General features: G+C 36.6%; 1 protein-coding gene across 4 annotated transcripts in view; it reads left to right on the top strand.

Moving 5' to 3' along the window:
• Positions 1–19,243, top strand: part of C2H10orf71 (chromosome 2 C10orf71 homolog) — a 38,751-nt gene that overhangs the window by 1,393 nt on the left and 18,115 nt on the right. The window contains exons 1-3 of one of the 4 annotated variants that reach the window (XM_074296104.1): positions 304–442; positions 550–645; positions 2,348–2,675. The gene's annotated coding sequence lies outside the window, so the exon portion shown is untranslated. Of the gene's footprint in view, positions 1–303; positions 646–2,347; positions 2,676–7,155; positions 7,474–19,243 lie in introns of those variants that run through there. The other 3 variants (XM_074296103.1, XM_074296105.1, XM_074296106.1) reach the window with 3 other exon arrangements.

Here is a 19,243-nt window from a genome sequence, read left to right as displayed (position 1 = left end):
CACATCAACAGCTCCATCATGGGTCGCCTGGAACACATTCTTAATCTGCTTTTTGATGGTGACTTAAATAAATGTTTTTCTTTGTCACCTTGAAACATCATTCTATATCGAGATAGTTCCATAGTTGCACGAATGGCTTTGGGTTGAGTTTTGAATCTGAGTTAGTGGCCAGCTCAACAGGCATCCTTATTTTTCACCCCCCTAGTTATCCATTGCCACGGCCAGATCTGAGTGTAAAAATAGCTGATGAGTCTGTTTGTTTAATCTGTCTGTTACTTGACACCAAATGGTTGTTCCAGTGTGCACTGTTTGCTTCTTATCCACCAAGAACTCTATTTGGTTTCCCTCTTGCTTGATGTCTATTTAAGTATATTTTAGTAACTTTGTATTTCTAGTTTGCTTCTTGTTTCAGCTAGTTTGGTAGATCCATAAGAATTCAAAGGTTTGACTTTTCAACTCACTTTTCTTTTATTTACTTTCAAGCAACTGAGTTATAGAGGGGAGCCCAGAATCCTTGAATAATAGGAGATCCGTGTTTTACTATCCTAGTGACTGAGATGCTGTGAAATCCGGTAGCTTATTGGGATCCTGGGAAAGGAACAAAGACCTGATTTGTACCTTGATTGGAAATGTGGAACCTACAAGGTAAGGCAAGAAGAATGACTGAACTTTTTCAGTGACACTGTGTGGAAGCTGACGAGACAGATACGAGTCTAGTGCCTGAGCACACTATTTAGGTCTGAGTGTGATCTGGTGTGCAGTGGACATTGTGTGTAGAACTGCATTTTGTGTTGATAGGTGCTGTATGTCTCAATATGTATTTGCATCTGCTCAAGGGTACGTACATTCAGACCCTTCTGAAATTATGGCCAGTTATTTTAATTGGCCAAATCATGCCAACTGACTTCTCACAGAAACATAATCATAGAATTTCAGAGCTGGAAGGGGCCTGAAAAATCAATTAGTCTAAACCCATCATTGTACAAATGAGGCCCAAAGAGATTATGTGACTTGTCTACTAATAATGTAAAGCAAGCTAAGAAACAGTTTTCTGAGCTCTAAAACAATTCTTTCTATGACACCAGGCTGCCTCTCATAGCTTGAGGCTAAAGAGGGAAAATACTATGGTTTCCTGGGCTATCATTTTATTGAGTATATGATTTACCAGCCTCTTCTAAAAATAATAATAAGCAAAATCATCTTTTGTGAGTTATAGCCAATAACATAAGGCAGTGAATGTGTTTCCATTGCTAAAACCTTTTCAGTCTGTCCCTGTGCTGTCATCTTCACAGGGAGAGATTCCCCTACCTACATTTCCTTTTGGTATTCTTTACAGATAATCAGCAATTATCATTTTTTCCCCTGTTGAAGGGGGATTAAATGCTGAACAAAGAGCTCTTGACAGAGTACAAAAATTTAAAGCATTCCTATCTTTAATTTTTTAACTCTTTATTGTGGAAAAGCTCAGAATATAACCACTGTTTTAGATAACAGGAATTGATAGCTAAGCAAAGAATCGTAATTTAAATTATAAAATTCTTGCTTAGTAAAAATTGCTTAAACAATGAAAAAAAGTTCTTACATTAATAAAAATAGTTTTCTGGGTTTTTTTTATTACAGACAGGACTGGGATTAAAAATAAATACATGAATCAAATCTGTTTTTTTTTAATGATCAACTCCATAAAATGAAGAGAACAAAAGAACAATGACAAGATATTAGAGCAGTATGAAATTGGTCTATTATTGTACCAAAGAGCTACAGGAAAGTTCCAGATCTTTTTCTTTTTTTTTTTTTAAAGTTGTGTGACAGGCCTACCATAGGACATATGGTGGAACCTCTGGTCCACAACCACTTTATTATAAGGAGATACTGAGCTGACTCCATGGTTTCTAGTCCAATAGAATCAGGGAATCTCCAGTGAACCATTATAAGGCACAAGGTTGTATGAGCTCATGAACAAAACCATTCCTGTGAGAAACACCCTTGTATAGCTGACAGTATGAAGGAGAGTTAGAATTTGCTTATCAGAATGATTTATAAATAGATACCTCTTTGGTGATAGGAGTCAGAAAGTGGATTCTACTTCTGGGCCTTGGGGATGATAGAAATTAAGCATCCTCTTTAAATGGAACCTTTAGCAAGCAAAGTGTCTCCTTTAGGCCTGAGTTTAGAAACACAGCCAGGGAACCCTGTGCTAAACTTTGCACTTGGTAACAAGCAGTGGAAGCTTAATACAATGCAAACTTGAGGTGAGCCCAGATAATTGAAGAGAAAGGAAGGGCCAAAGAGAAATCAAGTTGTTCCCTAAAGAATAATATGGCCAACTATAATGTCTTTTCACCAGGACACAGTGAAATGTGTTTGAATTCTCTGCTTCTTTGCTCCTGGTCATAAGGAAGTCATGAAGATCCTTGCAAAGGAAGATAAGCCCCTCGTCTTGAAATAGCCATATTCCAATCGTGCGTGCCAGAAATCTTGGAAATTGAAACCTTCAACCATGAACCAGGTCTGAGCTGTTTTCCTCATTGGCTCTTGGGATTTGATTTCAACGGCCCCAGTGTTACATGAGTGGAGCAAAGAGCCTTAAGGAAAGTCCGCCTAGATGGAGGGCTGAACGTCAGATCTCGACCAAACTCCTTTTGCTTAACATGTGGCTGATCTTATCAAGGAGGGTAGGTAGTGAAAGGAGCATGGTTTGGGGCTTGTAGAGGCTTTCTGATTAAAATCAAGTTTTCAGTACTCTAGTGCTCACTGAGCCAAATGTCATGTCCTCAAGATTTTTCCATATAGGGTTTTTGGAAGGCAAAAAAGAAATATTTTCTGTGTAGAAGTAAGGTATATCAAGGCTGAGGGACTGTCTCAAAGTGAATTGGTATGTGTCAGATGCAGGAAGAAGGTAGAGGGTGAGTGTTGTGTGTATGTATTTTGTGTGTGTGTGTGTGTGTGTGTGAGTGTGTGTTTGTGTATAAGTGTGTATTTGTGTGTGTATGTGTGAGTGTAAGAGAGTGCGTGAGTGTGTGAGTATGTATGTGTGTGAGTGAATGTGAGTGTGAGTGTGAGTGTGTGTGAGTGTATGTGTGTGTTTTGGGGTGAGGGATGTGACAAACAGGGGCCTCAAGATATATGAATCATGCATGCCCATGGAAGGACTATGTGTTGAAAGGCTCCATATGCTCAGAGAGTGTTGACTGGTCTCCTTCTCAGTTTGAAGCATCAGGCTAGCTGTGTCATTTGGTAAAGTTCCTTAGGGCTCAGAGATAGGTGCTGTATTGATATGGCAGTGCTGAGCAAAACAGTACCTCTTTATATGAGTAGGTATGAAGACTTTTATTAGAAAAATCTTGCCATCACAAAAGGAATCCTTGTGTTTCCACGTCTGAGGTTATGGACATGATAAGGTAATAGATACAGTTTGCCTTTAACACGGCAGGCTCATCAGCAGTAACAATTGTTGCATCTCAGGTTATTTTTGTTTGTTTGTTTATTGGACTTGTGGTTTCCTTTGCATAGGGTTCTTCTGGCTGAATGAATTTCCTTTACCCATGAAAGTTGGCAGCTTTTCAGCAATTCATGAAGCTTTAGATTTACCTAAATCTCTGAGAGGTTAAGGACTTATCTAGAGCCACACAGTCATTATGTGTTAGAGGCAAGATTCATACCCAAGTCTGCCCTGGTTAGTTCTCTATTCACTGTAACACATGGCCTTTCGCTTGCACCTTAGATGGAAAAGAGGGAAAAAGAAAGAGAGTCAAAGAGGGAGAGGGAGAGGGAGAGAGAGAGAGAGAGAGAGAGAGAGAGAGAGAGAGAGAGAGAGAGAGAGAGAGAGAGAGAGAGAGAGAGAGAGAGAAGGAAAGTTTATTAGAAACCTATAAACTTAAAGTGGGATAATTAGTTTTAGTCCCTTTTTGAAGTACCAGACTTACCTTTCTGAAGGTTATTCCTTCAGATGTACTAGAAGTCCCTTAATTAGTTTTTATTTTCCTTTTTTCTCTCTTCTTTGCCAGTTTTCTAAACTTGGGCATAAAAGCATAGCTTTTATAAATCCAGAATCCTAGGATGGTGTCCAGTAATGCTGACACCATAGGCATTTTTTATGAGTTTCAGGCCAAGTTTGGTCTCCCTGATTACCTTCCTTCTCCAAGTTACCCTTTCTCCTTGCCTTCTGGCAGACAGAAGCATTGCCTTGAAGGCAATGGAAAACAACGTGTTAGATAATTTTGTTGGATGGGTTTTAAGCTCAGAGGTATTATATCTCACAGCCTTAACTTGAAATTTAAGGATGAAGGAGGAAAAAAAAGGAAACTCTTCAATTTGCTTGAAAAGTCTCTGAAGAAGCTTTATGAGGTTAATGTTGGATGCCGACCAAATGAATCTGTAGAGTCAGCATGGCAGTATCTGCCAGTTCGAGGCTACAGTAGCTCCTTACTATGAGTCCTGCCTCTGTCTGCCTGTCAGCTGTATTCTGGCTCCTCTGTTACAGTGAGTCCTGCTTCTATCTGTCATGTTTATTTTGGAATACTTTCTAGCTAGCTCATTTTGCAATCTCCTTCCCTGAATGTATCCATTTGTTTTTTTCTTTATATCCCCTCTGTCCTATCTTAATGCAAATGCTGATAAGAATTCCCAACAGAATCAAGGAAGCATAACATTTGGCTGAAATAACAATTGGCTGAAAAACTTTAAAGTCCACTGAATTTGACCCACCAGCTGCTCAGATTCAGAATGTCATGCAGGTATTCAAAGTGCCTATAAATGTCTCTTCTAAGTCAGACTTTACTAGGGATTCAAGATAATAGCAAATAAGCTATTAGTATCTATGGATGGAAGAAAGGTAACACCATAGTGTAATAGAAAGAATACTGACCTTAGAGTTGGAAGACAAAGATTCTAATCCCAGCTCTTCTAGATGTATTTCCTTCTTGAGTGACCTTAAATAAAGTCATCTAACATCTCTCCATTTCGCCTTTCTCAAATGCAAATTGAGGAGTGGAGGAATAAATTAGATGGTGTCTAGATCTTCCAGTTCAAAAATCTCCAAATAATTGTTGAGCAATGTGTAATGTTTTTTAATTTTATTTTTTGGTCCAGATATGAGACTTTATTTGTATGGAGAAGTTCTGGTATGAAAAATCCCTTAATCAGTGTAGACTGTCAATTCATCTATAACTTAAAGTTTTGGAGAGTTACCTCACACAGATATATGGATCCAAGGCATCTCTCTTAAAGTCAGGTATTCCTGGCTCCAAGGAAATCTCTATCCACTACTCCAAATAGCTTCTGTTAATAATAATTATAAAATAAAAAGAGAGATAATAATCTCTTGTATTTATAGTTAATTTAAGGCTTACAAAGTACTTTCCCCCTAAAACTCTGTAAGGTGGGCAGGACATGTATTAATATCCCCATTTGAAAGATAGAGACTGAAATATTAAGGCACTCATGGAGCTTAGTTTGGCCCCAGATTGCCTATTGCTAAGTTTCCCTATCTCTCCAGTTATCTCATGCTGTCTTTCAGCTGAGGTAAGGGTGAAGGTTTTCAGAGAGGTAAGAAAGCTTCGGAATACCTTTTAGGACTAAGAATTACTCAGTCAGGATATTTTCCTTTATATCTTATGAAAATCCCTTATGGTTTATTTTAAGCCTAGTTCTCCATGGATGTAGGCAACAGCTGATGATCATCATTCACATTAACCTTTCAGATATTGAAACAGAGTCCCTGGGTTACTTCACGGGCCAGAGAGAATCAAAGAAAGTTAGTATAGGAAGGAATCCTAGGGCTTGCCTGATACAATCCTTCATTTAGTATAGGAAGGAATCCTAGGGCTTGCCTGATACAATCCTTCATTGTACAAGTGCAGAAACTTGGGACCAGAGAGATGAAGTTACTTTCCTGATGCTATACAGGTAGAAAGACATGAAACCAGGGCTTCAGGTCAGTTTCCCTATAAAGCAGTAGAAAAGACTGACTTGGGGAGCCAAAAGACTTGGGTTAAAATTAAAGAGTGACTTCAAGAGTCACGTAATCTTTCCAGATTTTAGCCCTTTCATCTGTAAATTCAAGAGACTGGACTTGATGTAATATCAGGTCCCCAAAGCTAGGACTCTCTAATTCTATCTAAGACCAGTTTCCCATACCTCATGCCATACTGATTTGTAAATAATAATTCATTTAGAGTGTGGAATAATATTTATGGTGTAGAAGGAATGCCAGAGTAAAACCATGGGTCTAGAGCTGAGGTAATCTAATCCATTCTAAGTGAACAATGCAAAGTACTCAAGCTTCTTTCTGGATCAATAGCAATTGTCTTACACCAACTTTGATTTCAGATCTGTCACTTCTGATGAAGATCTGTCACTTCATGACCACTGTACTTCCTTTATATAAGATCTGCTTTTGTCTGTGAGCTGCATTTTGCTTCTCTGTTCCAATGAGTCATTCATCTGTCTGTCATGTTTATGACCAATCAGTCTTAATACCAACAAAATCTTCACTGAGGTCTTTGTAGGTCATATTTATGGGAATAGGAAATCAAAAGAGCAAAACTATTCTTCTCTTCTACTTATATTTCTTTGATTCCCTTGACTGAAATGATAAGTTTACTTAAAAAAATTAAGCCCTCTCTCCATCAATATTCAATTTAACCCTAATGAAACCAATTAAACAAAATGTGACACTATGTGTGAGAGACACTGTCCCAGGCACTGATTGCACAGACAAAAATAAAAAGCTCTCCCAGCTCCCAAGAACTTTTCTTTTCAAAGGAAGCAGGGAAACCGGTGGTTAATAAGGTTCAGAAGAAATAAGCAGATAGGTAGGTGAAATGGGAGAATTCAAGAACAGAGAAAATATTTGAAGTCATTAACTTTTTTATTTTTATTTTTATTTTTATTTCACTAACTCCTTTAGTGATTTTATGTATCACATTTTACCTCAACCCCCAAAGTAACCAAAAGTCACAAGAGTTAAAGGATCTGAGAGCCTAAAGGAATCTTCAAGAAAAAAGTTAAAATTATAATAATAACTGCATTTTATAGTGTGACAGATAAGAAAACCGAGGCTTTGAAAAGTTAAGTGACTTGCTCGGGTTAAATAGGTAATAAGTATTGTAGGTGGAACTTGAAATCAAGCCTTTCTAACTCTGAGCCCAGAATTCTAGACACTTCACTGAACTCCCTCTGGTCCAGAGTTCTTGCCTTACAAAAGAAGAAACTGAGGCACAAAGAGAGTGAATGGCATGTCTACTATCACAAGTTTAATAAGTGGAAGAATGAAGATTTGAATCCAAGTCTTTTGATCCCAAAGCCAATGGTGCTTTCCATCATTTCATGTTGCCTGTCATACTTGGTCATTCCAAATGTTTGCTGGGATGTGTACATCTGAGGATACGCTGCATGTGTAGAACCACCACGTTGAGTTCATTCACCCTATATTTCCTTCTTGGTCAACAGGAGACTCTTTGAAAATATCCTGTAAGTACCATTTCTTATTCCTGGTGATCACTCTCTACCCTGCCCTCCTTTAAGAATCTTACTCTTATTATCTGTCTGTGATGTTCATTTTGGCATTTATTATATTCTGTCTGGTCTTGTTTGCTTATTTTTCCAATGTATGTCTTTACATATTTATATATTTAGGCTTCTAGGTGACATAGCACACATACCACACTGATTGAATAGAAAATAGGACTTGGAATCAGAAAGTCCTGAGTTCAATCCAATCTCGGATATTTAATTAATACCTGTGTGATCCTAAAACAAAAAATGATAATAGCATCTACCTTCCCAGAGTTGTTGTAAGGATCAAATACAATAATGTAAAGTACTTTGAAAAGTTCAAAGTGCTATATAAATGCTAGTTATTGTCATTATTAATAGTAATAATAATTTTCTCAACCAGACTGTAAGCTCCTTGAGACAGGACTTACTATTAATAAATGTATTACCTCACTTGAAATAGGGATTATTATCCCTACTTTATAGGTGTGGAAACTAAGACAGAGAGAGGTTAAGGGACTTGTGCATAGTTATAAAACTTGTAGGTAGAATATAAATTCAAGTCTTCATGACAATAAGTCCAGGATTCTTTCCACTACACTGAACTCCCTCTAGCACAGCTCTTTCATTTTACTGGAAGAACCTAAGGCACAAAGGTTTGTATCCTCCATGTTTCAGATGTACAATGATTCTTTGTAACTGAGATTATAATAGCCTAAGGAAATATAATGAGGAGGGAAATGTGAAATCCTCTCTAAAAGAGTATTGTTGTTATTTGTCCTTTGTTTTGAAGAGGACCAGTGGCATCATGGGATGAATTCTGACTTGTGCATGAACTGGATTTAAGTGAGGAAGAGTTGCATAAAGTCATCAACCATATTCTCTAATCTTTCATAGCAGACAATATTTTTCAGCTTAATGTTTTTTACAAAGACAAATTGTACTTAAATATTTGGATTCTGTTTCTTGTTTCATATACAAGCAAATAAAGCACTCCCCACTTTTACGTTTATTTTGTAGTTGAAACACCAGTCTTACTTTTCACAAGCAGCAAAAAGAGCAATTTGGAACAGAAAAATCTTCATTGTTACATGACCATGTCAACTCTTACCCCTGATGCTGGCCCCAGTTGACCACCATATGTAGCCTTCTTTCCCCTTTTCTGGCTAAGAGAGGGGTCACCTGCTATAGTCTTATTGACTTACTAGAAGTGACAAGTTGCAATTCAATCTACCCTTCTCCTCAGCTTTTGCCTGAAGAAACTGCTGGGCAGAAGCCCCTGGGACCTTTCTAAAGCATAGGGCAGTGTCAAGGCCCAGATGGGGCTTAGATATCATTATAAACAACGTAAAGGAAAAAGACACATTTAAGGAACTTCATTACTGGCTGTCCAAGGAAGAAGCTCTAAGTTCAGGCAGGATAAGCAGATTAAATTAATTTCCTCTCTAGCATTTTTGTTTCTTTCTTTCAAGCAAATTTCTCTCTTTTGATTGGGAAATGGGAGGAATGGAAGGATGAAAAAAGCAGTTTTCAACTCCCCTTAAATTAGAATGAAAATCTTAGGAAAGACCTCATTACACTCTCAACTCTTAAAAGATAAACATGTGCACCTATTGAGCAGAGTAATTAGCATGGAGCTAGGTGTTGGAGTGAGAGATGGAGATGGAGTAATTTCTACTCAGTATCCTCAAATATAATATAATATATATATATTACACACACATACATATATATATATAGATTTAGATATAGATATATAGATATGATAATAACATGTACCTGTAAGGGTTAAAGAGCAATTGAGGTAATACACTTAGCACAATGACTGGCACATAAGGTACTTAATAAATGCTTGTTCTCTCACCCTCCTCTTTCTTATCTGTGTGACCCTGGGAAAGGTACTTACAATCCCTGGACCTCAGTATCCTCATCTGTAAAATGAACAAAATAATACCTCATGGGGTTGTTATGAAAACAAATATAATAACAGAGGTAAAGTGCTTTAAAATTTTTTTTAAATTTTACATAAATTATATTGATTTTGAAAGTTTATTAATCTAGATATGCTTTTGAAGAATAAGGATTTGAGATGAAGACTGGGAATATGAAATGTATGCTACCTCAATAGTAAAAGTCCTTTCCCTAAGGAAAGTTAGGTGTTGATGTGATTGCTACTACTCAGGCATCACATTATAGAGTGTACTTAAATGTTCTACAGAGCAGAAGATGATGGTCTATACCTTGTATACACAGGTATACCTATACCTGTGGAAGGTTGGGCTTGGGGAAAAGAAAATCTGGATTAAAAACTCATATAGACCCTTACCAGCTAAGGAACTTCAGAATCACCTTCTTTAGGTCCTCATTTATAAGATAATTGGGGATTGATAGTATAGAACTGTTTTGAGAACCATCTGTCTAAATAATTTCATTAACCTTATATAAAGGCATCTAAGTAGTGCAATATGTAGAACACTGGACCTGGAGTCAGGAAAATTCATCTTCATGAATTCAAATTCAGCTTCATTCAGTTACTAGCTGGGTGACCCTGAACAAGTCACTTAATCCTATTTGCCTAGGTTTCCCCATCTGTAAAATGAGCTGCGGAAGGAGATGGCAAATGACTCTAGTATTCTTGTCAGGAAAACCACAAATGGGATCACAAATAATTGGACGTCACTGTATGACAAAATCTTATATGAATATCTGTCTGTTGTTATTTTTCACGCAATTAAATATTAGATACAGTCCCAATGCAGACATTTGATTCAACAAATATGTTTGGAAGCATCATGATAGAGTGCAAAAAATGTTATATTGTATTTGCAGTCACAGTTTGCTGTTTGTTCAGTCATTTTCATTCTTATAGTCCTCAAACTCAAATCTTCTGTCCCTTTGACTGAGTCAGTAGAGAGGAGAAAAGTTATCTTTTTTAGTTTCTTCCTTTCACTTTCTATTTATTTGTTGCAATTGAATTGGGGGAAGTGAACATTATTTGCAATTCTGCTTCCTAACAAGATTAGGCTTGTGGTTGTTTGTGTTTTATTGTTATTGTATTGTTGTGCTGTATAGCATATCAGGAAAGTACCTCCTCATTTCCATTAACAATCTGGCTTTACCCCATCTTTCTAGGCTTAATATTCAGTATTCTACTTCTCATATGCTTCATTCTGACCCAACTGGGTATTAACTCCTTTTATTTCTCTTCTTTACTTCCTAGAATCTCTAGCCCAAAAGTCACTTCCTACACCAGGCCCTTCCTGATCCCCTCAGCACCCAGTGTTCCCCAGTTGCTATTTTCATTTTTTTATATTTACTCATGTGTCTACATGTTTACCCTGATACCTTGATGTCATTTTGGTCTGTCTCCCTGGAGACAATGTCTTGTAAGTAGCAGATGCTTTGGTAAATGCATTGGATAAATAAATAATTTCTCTTTCCAGAAGTTAGTCCTCAACTCAGACTAATTTTTGTGCCTCAGATATATGTGAAGAGCAAATCCAGGTGAAAGAGTGAAATTTTCAAGTCAAAAAAAAATGCTATTTTCAGTTGGGTTCAGCTATAGGTAGCAATCCTTCCTAACTTCCTCCCAAGACCTCCTGTATTGTGGAATTATTATAGTTGTGTCTTATTTTGGACTTAACATATTTCATCCATTATCCACCACCAAGACAATCTCATGAATTTCTAAATTTCACAACTTTTCTATAATTCTGAATGAACACAAAGGACAATAGGTAAGAGACAGATTTCAATTATTTCTCCAATGTCTACAAACCATAAATGCAGAATGTTAGAGGCAGAAGAAACCTTAGAGGTTCTCCAGCTCTTCTATGATCTTTATTCATTCAACAAAGGAGTATTTGGTATCTTTTACATGCAAGACATCATACTAAGCCCCACAAGCATGCTTTGGCAGGGGGATAGGGAGGTACAAATGGGTGGCCATCTAAAGAAAGGAATAACTACCACTAATTTCCCCCACAATTGTTTTTCTCAATAGCACGCCCAAACTAAAAACAGTTTTCCACTAGACTCCTCTTTGTTGGCAAGCAGTAGAGTTCACATCCTACTCTATTTGGAGAACTGGCTCTCTGAAGATAGGAGAGGAAAAGATATGTTATACAACATGTTTGGAAATGTTTGACTCCAGTTAATTTAGTCTGGGTCCTTGTGCTTTGTACTGTTTCTGCTACAGTCTTATTGACTTACTAGAAGTGACAAGTAAATATATATATCCACATCAAGGACTAATTCCAGTGTCCTTTATAAGAAGTCAGAGAATTCATTAGCAAAGCATATTGATAAGCAGATTTTAAGTATTGTGATAAACAGTGCATATTGATAAGTAAGTGGTAAGCACTGTATGGGAATGCATCTATTATCTTATAAGTTTGAGCTCTTAGGAGGAAAAGTATTGTATACATCTGCCATCAATACTGAGCTAGATTCTCTAATGTCTAGATTCCTTCCTGGTTATAAGTTGGGCAACTTAAGAAGTCACATTCATTCTGTCAAACCACTGTAGCCTTTATGACATGGAGCAGAAATTAAGGATCTGGCTTAAGAAATGACGAATCACATGGTAATAAGAATGCAGTTATTAATTGCTATATTTTATATAGCATACACTGTAGTATAGTATATATACTACATCACTATATAATATTAATGCTAATGTGTCAAGGTCAAATTATGTGCAAAGGGCATCTTAGATGAAGAGCAACATTTGTAGGGCAAACACAACAAAGCAAAAAGTAAAACTAGCTATCCCCCGCCCAATGATCCCTTCCCTTCTTCTCTTCTCCAAGACTTCAACAAATTCAACAAATTGATCTCTATAACCAGGGCTGTGACTGATGGGATAAAAGAGAGAATAAACCTAGTACCTAATGACTAAATATATGAGAAAGAAAAGGTTCCTCTCTACCTGTGATAGAATCACTGTGACTAAGAGTGAATAGCTCTGTCTTAGAAACATCTCCTTTGGGGCCTATGAAAGTATATTGCACAAGACATCCTAATTTAGCTACAAGTCAGCTCCTGGGTTCCAAAGATCTAGGAAAGGACAGTTTAATAATTTAAGTAACACACCTTTTGTACAGAAAAATATCATGCCTTGTCTCAGAAAGAATGAATGGGTAAGCAACACTGAATCCACAAATTTGAGCATAGAACCCATGTCTTGAAATCATATAATGTAATTTGATACATTGCAGTTGGATGGCCAATTTCATTCACACTCAGAATCTCCTCCTGAATGTTGCATAGGATTGTGATCAGAGTTGAGGACTAGCCTTTGTACTCTGGTACAAACTGTCCCATGAGGCAATCTCTTGTGCCTTTGGGAAATTATTTTGTCAACCATGTCCCAAAGGAATGTTCAGGCAGTTTATATTGGTTCTCTGAGGTCATCTGTTATTATGGGAAAGGCAGCCTGGTCTAGTAAATAGAGTGCTAGATCTTGAATCTGGAAAACCTGAGTTCAAATACTGCTTCAAACACTTGCTACCTATATGACCATGGGGAAGGCATTTAACCATCCTCAGTCTCAATTTTTTCATTTGTACAATGGGAATAAGGATGGCATCTTTCTCCCAGGTTTATTGTGAGGATCATATGAGATAATATTTATAAAGCACTTTGAAAACCCAAAAATGCCATGTGAATATCATTATTAGCTATTAATAGCTATTACTATTTGTGTTCAAGCAGATGGCATCACCTTTTTGTTTTCTTAAAATAATTTCTGTCTCTTATTGGGATATTTGACTCTTATCTATCTTGGCCAGATATCTGACTCCCTTTCTGCTAAAGCAGGAACCAGCCAGTATTTCTCCTGTTTCCAGAAATGTATACACATGCCTCTTCATAATGTTTAATCTAAATTTTGGGGGGTTGCACACTGGATCCCATGAAGTCTTCCTGGGTCCCAAAACGAAATGAGAGAGATGGAGGAGAGATAATCTGTCACAAGTTTAAGAACATGTCCTCATTTGGCTCTGTAGAGGTGATCAGATACTCTTGCCCTATTCAGTGTCACTGACACATGCTATGTTGAATTATAGTCAGCATCAGTGCAATCATCCTGAATCTCAGAAAAGAATGACTGGCCTGGGAGAATACTATTATAATGACATCATTCATAAGGACAGCTTGACAGTTTGCCCAGGTTTGGGTACAATGAAATCCCTACAAGTAAAAGAGTTATTCACCTATTCTTTTCTACAGGACTTAAAGAATGGAATATAGCCCTTTATGTGTAAGACTGACAGCTTCCTCTCATCAGTTACCTTATTCCTCTGTTTCCCAATACTTGGACAAAAGTATGGGCTATTATAGTCATATAGGATGGCTGTTAGCTGATAGATCATCCAAAAATTGTTTAGTTCCCATGGTTGATTCATTCCACTTTGATTGTTTCAAATGAAACTATTGTGAACTCGGTGATTAATAAATGCTTATTGCTACAAAAATTAAAAGTTAGGAATACAGTTAATTCCATGAGATTGATAAGGAAACAAAGCTCAAGTTTTAATAATTATAATATAAACATATACATATGCATATAAATCTATGATCCTATGAATATATATATATAATACTTTAAGATTTATAGTATTTTAATTCATTTGATTGTACCAACAACCCTAGGAGAAATCCCTATTTTGATGATGAGGGAACTGAGGCAGACAGAGGTTAAGTATTTTCCCAGTGTCACATAGTTATTAAGTGTCTGAGGCTGAATTTGAACATAGGTCCAACACTCTAACCACTGGACCACCTTGCTGCCTTAAGTTCCTAAATTCTAATCACTAAGTCAGTTATTCATAATGGGATTTAGATGGAAGGAGATCTTAGAGATGATCTATTCTAAAGTTCTCATTTAACAAATGAGGAAGTTAAGAGACAAAGAGGTCATACAGATGGTGCCTGAGTAAGATTTTGACAATAATTCTCTAACTAAATCTATTATCCTTTTTATTACTTTTGACATTAAGGAGCCATACTTTTTAATAACATTTATTTTGCTTTAAGAAAACCCAAATTAAATTGAATTCTATATAAAAGTCTAAAGTTTTGAAATACCAAGTTGTCATTTTTCTTTTACAAAATTATTCTTTATAAGTTCCCTTAAAAAAATAGTTAGCTTCACATGAGAAACAGTCAATTAACAAACATTTATTAAATCCTTATTATGTCCTAGACACTGTGCTATATACCAGGTACACAAAGAAAAAATGGAAATAGCCCCTGCCCTTAGGGAGCTTGTATTCCAGAGGAGAAGATAATATGTGTATGTAAATTTAGACATATATAAAACACATACACAGTATGGCAGGGAGGGGGCTGAGAACAGTCTTCTATAATCTTGGCTGAGAAATTTACACTCTGATCCCATTTACAAAATGTTGATTTATGCAACTTTCTAAGAATATAGCAAAGACATAAAGAGATACATATGAATCCAAAATGTCAATCTTCCTTTAATAAACATCACATAACATATACTTTTTTAGTCATGCAGAAATCTTAAGAGGTTTGAAACATTCACTTTAGTTTTTCTTATCACCTTTCATTTAAGATGCACAAAGTTATTTTCTAGTTCAGCTCATTACTCTGTACTCTGGTCTTTATGGGAAAGATGGCCAGTACAGAAATTCATTTCAAAGGCAAGAAAAATGGAAGCATAAAGATGCTGAGGATTTGGTCCAAGATTCCATAACTATCAGTGATGAATGCAAGGTTGGAATCCCATCTAACTCACTGTACCCAACATGTATTTGGCCTGGAAAACTGAGCACTGAAAGAAAGAAGTATATAATCATGGACTTAACTGTCACATTTGAATTGGACTCTTCTTCAAGGAATGTCTATGCAGAATGTGATAAAAACATGGTATCAAGTTGGAATCCATGTCTAGAAATTATATAATATAATTTTGTAGGATAGTTAAATGGTCAATTGCTCTCACATTCAGAATCTACTCTGGAAAAACACAATGAGATCAATTCTAATGTAAAAATGTCCTCTGGGGAAAAAAAAGATAATGCCCTCTGGTCATGACTTTTAAAAAATTGTCACCTCATCTGCTATAGACTCTCCTTTATGTTTTCATTTAACTGAGGAGGAAAGATGTTCAATTAAAAGAGTTATTTTGGTTAAAACCAAAAGGAAAAAACTTTGTCAAACTCAGATCCCAAATCCAGTCCCCATGGCATCTTGTGGATATGGAGGGCAAAGAAAAAGAGAAAGATGTGTCATAGTAAATGACCCCTTTTCTTATTTGTGATTTTTATAATCTGAATTTGTGATCTCATTAATATGAAGAACCTACTGATGTATAATCTTTCTTAGAGAATGATTCAGTGACAGGGATAATGATGTAATAGAGAGCTTGGGCACTGGACTTCAAATCAGTATTCAAATCCTACTTCAAACGTACTGGTAAATCACTTTACCATTCTGAGTTTCTATTAGCTCATTTATAAATGAGAGGGTTTGACTTGAAAGCCTTGAATATCCTTCCCAGTCCCAGATCCTATGAACAAACCTACACCTTATAATCTTAGAGAGCTGCCCTGGAAAACTTGTAATATAACTAGCAGGTAACAATGACAGAATTTGAACTCCAGTCTTCCTGCCTCCAATGACAGTCCTCTTCCTTACCTACCATACTTCTTAGGAGGCATGAATTCTAATACTGAAGTTTGGGGACTGAAATTTCCCTTGCTGACAAGGAAGACAGATTTCTTGCTGCTTTTGCTATATATCTGACTATTCTATTAGGAGAAGAAAATATGAGAGTCATGATTCACTTACTCAAAATAAGAGTTTTTCCTTTATTTTTTGGACAAATTACTGACCCTTATCCATCACTCTAATACTGCATTTCTGAGCCTGAATCTTACCTCAACAGAGGAGGGCAGGCTCTGGAAGGAATTAAAATTCTGATTCTGATGTTTTCAATCTGTTTCTGGACCTCCTTTCCTTATCTGCTAAATAAGAATGTTGGACTAGCTTTAGACCTAAGAAAACTGAATATGGGATCAATGAAAGCCCCAAACCTCCCTTATTCCAAGCTTTGCTCGTAGGCGTCCCCAACTTCTCACAATATTGGAGATTTCAGTCAACTTCCTACCAGATAAAAAAAAAATGAAATTTCAGATTCTTCCTACTAAGGGGGCTTGACTTATTTGTGTTTAGTTTATGACTGGGCTCAAATTTTATGAAGCCCTAAACTTGGACTTAACTTGAGAATACACTGACTTGATTTTTCACTAGCCCAAGAGATGTGTTGAGGCTTTCATGGCAGAGGAAATGCAGCAGAAAACATTCTGAACCAGAGAGCTACTGTACCCAGAGTCAGTAAGACTTACTTCAAACACTAGCCATGTGATTCTGTGTGAGTCATTTTATCTTCCGATTCAGTTTCTTCATTTGTAAAATGGGGGTAATAATAGGACCTGCCTCCCAGAGTTGATGTGAGGATAACATGAGACAATATTTGTAAAGCATTTTGCAAACCATAAGATAGGATATAAATATTAGCTATTATTATTATTATCAAGAGTAGCACCAGCACCAGCAGCCTGATTTCTTATGTTGAAGCTGATACCCTGAAGGGTATAAATATAATCATAGCTGGCTGTGAAGTATGCTTGTTTATGTGGAGCTGATAGACACATGAAAATGTTGTCTCCAAAGGTCATTATCCCATTCAAAGGAGAAGCCTTGCTGTGGAAAGAATTATTTAAAAGAGTAAAAGTTCCACCATGACTGTGGAAAGAAAATGTCAGATATAGAATTGACAGAATACAGATATAGAATTGAAAGTCAACATAGAAGTCAATATATAATTCAACTCCCTCATTTTACAGATGAGGAAACTGAGTCAGAGACAGGCTAAGTGAGTGGGTAATTTATATTCAGTCAATAGGCCAAACAGCATTTATTAAATACCTACTGTTTGTTAGGCAGCTTGATGATGCAATACATAGAATGCTGGATCTAGAATCAGGAAGACCTGAATTTAAATCTTGCCTCAGACACTCACAGACTCTGTGAGCTTGGGTAAGACATTTACTCACATTTGCCTCTGTTTCCTCATCTGTAAAATGAGCTGAAGAAGAAAATGGCAAAACACTCCAGTATCTTTGCCAGAAAAACCCCAAATTGGCATTACAAAACAGTCATACATGACTGAAAACAACTAAACAAACGTATATCAGGCCCTGTGCTAAGTGCTGGGATTACAAAAAAAAAAAAAAAAAAAAAAAAAAAAAAAAAAAGATGGTCCCCGCTTCTTAGGAGCTCACAGTCAAATGGGAGACATGATATACAAACAACTGTGCGCCAGCAAGAGGTACACAGGATAAACTGGAGATATTTCATTTTCAAACCTAGTATTTTCTCTCCATACTAAGGGCTATAATAGCAATAGCTAAAATTAATAAAGCATTTTAAATTTATTATATAGTTTGATTCTCATAATAACTCCATAAGTGAGGTATAATCGTCATCCCCATTTTTATAAATGAAGAAACTGAAGCTGAGAGAATCAAAGTCCCCCAGAATCACACAGCTATTAAGCGTCTGAGGCAGGATTTTAAATCAGATCTTCCTAACTCGTTTACCCTTTTGTCACCACGATACCTCACTGCCTTATTTAACATATAAATTATTTTTATTTTACTTAGTACTCTAAGAACCCATGATGTCATTAGCAGTCTCTGCCAATGCAGATCACAATCTCTACATTCTTGGAATTTTTGCCCATTTTGTCCCATAAACACACCATAGAAGATCTACCCAATGAACTGGAGTCATCCCTCTGAATCTTTTAATATCTTAGTGGTACCAAAGTAGGATGATGTCTGGCTGTTGTCTGTCTTGCTACATAGTTGGCCAATCTCCCTTTCTATTCCTATGTGTCCTCAAGAACTTCTTTTGTCCTGTTTCTCCTGTGTGAGTCATCCTTGGTAACATGTGGCAACCTATTTGCACTTATCATGTGTCTTTCCACTGCCCTTTTAGACCATTTATCATTTTCATTAGTCCAAGATTATAGTGTTCTATCCATATTTTCTGCCAATGCACAAGACAACCTCTACATATTTGGATTTCTTGCCCATTTTGTCTCAGAAGACCTACCCCCCATAATACAAAGCTCTTTCTATTCCTGTGTGTCCTTAATAATGTCTTTTGTACTATTTCTTCTACATGAATCATCCTTTACCTTTCTGAACTCACCACGCATCTTTCATTTCCAAAGCTAACATTCTCTCTCCTACAATCAAGACTATATTAAAAATAGAGCATTTTAAGGTTTGCAAAGCATCTTAAATCTATTATTTGATTTGATTCTCCCAACAACTCTATGGGGGAGACATAATCAGGTCTTTCTAACTCAAATTTGCACCCTGACATCTAGCTGTCTGATTTTATGTATAAATTATTTTGATTTGGAATTTTATTTTGGGTCCTTAAAAATGTTATTTATCATTTTGATTATCCCAAGATTATAGCTTTCTATGATTCATACTAACAGAGCCTCATAGAGAAAATCCTGGTGTTAACAAGAAAATCCTATATAGCTCTAGGGCATTTGGAATCAAGTAAGGGATTATTCAATTTCTCCAGTTCACTTCCTCCTCTCTGGCCAGCTCTCCATACTTCCTTGCCAACCACTTCACTGCCCACATCAGAAATCATGCCCTTCAGGAACTTCTGACCTGGGTCATAT

Source organism: Sminthopsis crassicaudata, chromosome 2, assembly GCF_048593235.1.
Source record: "Sminthopsis crassicaudata isolate SCR6 chromosome 2, ASM4859323v1, whole genome shotgun sequence".
NCBI lineage: Eukaryota > Metazoa > Chordata > Mammalia > Dasyuromorphia > Dasyuridae > Sminthopsis > Sminthopsis crassicaudata.
The sequence above is the reverse complement of the archived record's forward strand: the minus strand, read 5'-3'. Positions and strand labels throughout refer to the sequence as shown.